This window comes from Arachis ipaensis, chromosome B1, assembly GCF_059453495.1.
Source record: "Arachis ipaensis isolate K30076 ecotype BB chromosome B1, ASM5945349v1, whole genome shotgun sequence".
NCBI lineage: Eukaryota > Viridiplantae > Streptophyta > Magnoliopsida > Fabales > Fabaceae > Arachis > Arachis ipaensis.
In genome coordinates, this window is record NC_142436.1 from 109,578,260 (window position 1) to 109,581,222 (window position 2,963).

The window sequence follows — 2,963 nt, forward strand, 5'->3', positions numbered from 1 at the left end:
TTGGGAATGAGTATGTCAGGCGTGTCATGTCTGAATTACATGCTAAAGCTTGGCTGGCCATTGGCCATGTCTAGTGTTTTAGACCGGAGCTTTCATTGAAAGCTTGGCTGGCTCATGAGCCATGTCTAATTCCTGGACTGAAGCTTTAGACTAAGAATGCAAGATTCCTGGAATTCATGTTAAAAATTTTGGAATCCTTATTTTTTCTTTTTCATATAATTTTCGAAAAAATCCAAAAAAATTAGAAAATCATAAAAATCAAAAACATTTTTTGTGTTTCTTGTTTGAGTCATGAGTCATGTCATAAGTTTGGTGTCATTTGCATGTGCATCTTGCATTTTTCGAAAATTTCATGCATTCATAGTGTTCTTCATGATCTTCAAGTTGTTCTTGGTAAGTCTTCTTGTTTGATCTTGATGATTTTTTGTTTTATGTCTTTTCATGTTTATCATATGCATTCTTGAATTCTTAGAGTCTAAACATGAAAGATTTCTAAGTTTGGTGTCTTACATGTTTTCTTTGCATCAAAAATTTTTCAAAATATATTCTTGATGTTCATCTTGACATTCAAAGTGTTCTTGGTGTTCATCTTGACACTCATATCATTCATGCATGCATTCATTGTTTTGATTCAAAATTTTCATGCATTGAGTCTTTTTGTTGTTTTTCTCTCTCATCATAAAAAAAATTCAAAAAAATCAAAAAAATATCTTTCCCTTTTTCTCTCATCAAATTCGAAAATTTGGATTGACTTTTTCAAAAATTTTAAAATCAAGTTGTTTCTTATGAGTCAAATCAAATTTTCAATTTGAAAATCTTATCTTTTTCAAAATCTTTTTCAAAAATCAAATCTTTTTCAAAATTCTTAGTTATTTTCGAAAATTCCAAAAATATTTTTCAAAAATCCTTTTCTTATTTTTATATCAAATTTTCGAAAATAACATAATCAATTAATGTTTTGATTCAAAAATTTGAAGTTTGTTACTTGCTTGTTAAGAAAGATTCAAACTTTAAGTTCTAGAATCATATCTTGTGATTTCTTGTGAATCAAGTCATTAATTGAGATTTTAAAAATCAAATCTTTTTCAAAAACTAATTTCTATCATATCTTTTCAAAAATATCTTCTTATCTTTTTCAAAAATTTGATTTCAAAATATCTTCTCTAACTTCCTAACTTCTTATCTTTTCAAAAGTGGTTTTCAAAATTTGTTTCAACCAACTAACTAACTTTTTGTTTGTTTCTTAACTTTTTCAAAACTACCTAACTAACTCTCTCTCTCTCATTTTCGAAAATATCTTCCCCCTTTTTCAAAATTTCTTTTTAATTTATTAATTATTTTAATTTTTAATTTTTAAATCTTAATTTTCGAAAATTACTAACATTTTTCAAAAACTATTTTCAAAAATCACTAACTCTTTTTCAAAATTTATTTTCGAAAATTCCTTCTCTCTCATCTTATTCTATTTATTTATTCATCTACTAACATCTCATCTCACATCTCAACCCTCCTCACAGTTGTGTTTCTTCCATTACATTACATTCTTTGTCTCCCCCTCTTCTTCTACTCACACAAGGACCCCTATACTGTGGTATAAAGGATCTCTATTATTATTATTATTTTTCTGTGCCCTCTTCTTTGTCATATGAGCAGGAGCAAGGATAAGAACATTCTTGTGAAAGCAGATCCAGAACCTGAAAGTACTCTAAAAAAGAAACTAAGAGAAGCTAAAATACAACAATCCAGAGATAACCTTTCAGAAATTTTCGAACAGGAAGAGGAGATGGCAGCCGAAAATAATAATAATGTAAGGAAGATGCTTGGTGACTTTACTGCACCTAATTCCAATTTACATGGAAGAAGCATCTCCATTCCTGCCATTGGAGCAAACAATTTTGAGCTGAAACCTCAATTAGTTTCTCTGATGCAGCAGAACTGCAAGTTTCATGGACTTCCATATGAAGATCCTTTTCAGTTCTTAACTGAATTCTTGTAGATATGTGATACTGTTAAGACTAATGGAGTAGATCCTGAAGTCTACAGGCTCATGCTTTTCCCTTTTGCTGTAAGAGACAGAGCTAGATTATGGTTGGATTCTCAACTTAAGGATAGCCTGAACTCTTGGGATAAGCTGGTCAAGGCTTTCTTAGCCAAGTTCTTTCCTCCTCAAAAGCTGAGCAAGCTTAGAGTGGATGTTCAGACCTTCAAACAGAAAGAAGGTGAATCCCTCTATGAAGCTTGGGAGAGATACAAAGGACTGACCAAAAAGTGTCCCTCTGACATGCTTTCGGAATGGACCATCCTGGATATATTCTATGATGGTTTATCTGAGCTATCAAAGATGTCACTGGACACTTCTGCAGGTGGATCCATTCACCTAAAGAAAACGCCTGCAGAAGCTCAAGAACTCATTGACATGGTTGCTAATAACCAGTTCATGTACACTTCTGAAAGGAATCCTGTGAGTAATGGGACGCCTATGAAGAAGGGAGTTCTTGAAGTTGATACTCTGAATGCCATATTGGCTCAGAATAAAATATTGACTCAGCAAGTCAATATGATTTCTCAGAGTCTGAATGGAATGCAAGCTGCATCCAACAGTACTCAAGAGGCTTCTTATGAAGAAGAAGCTTATGATCCTGAGAATCCTGCAATAGCAGAGGTGAATTACTTAGGTGAACCTTATGGAAACACCTATAACTCATCATGGAGAAATCATCCACATTTCTCATGGAAGGATCAAAAGCCTCAACAAGGCTTTAATAATGGTGGAAGAAACAGGTTTAACAACAATAAACCTTTTCCATCATCCACTCAGCAACAGACAGAGAACTCTGAACAAAATGCTTCTAATTTAGCAAATCTAGTCTCTGATCTATCCAAGGCCACTGTGAGCTTCATGAATGAAACAAGGTCTTCCATTAGAAATTTGGAAGCACAAGTGGGCCAGTTGAGTAAAAGGA

General features: G+C 32.8%; 1 non-coding gene across 1 annotated transcript; it reads right to left on the reverse strand.

Annotated features, from left to right (window-relative positions):
* Positions 1-2,179: 2,179 nt before the first annotated feature.
* LOC148577876 (small nucleolar RNA R71) lies at positions 2,180-2,287 on the reverse strand. Its single transcript, XR_015904675.1, has one exon. It is a non-coding gene; the product is annotated as a small nucleolar RNA R71 (small nucleolar RNA).
* Between the last annotated feature and the right edge of the window lie 676 nt (positions 2,288-2,963).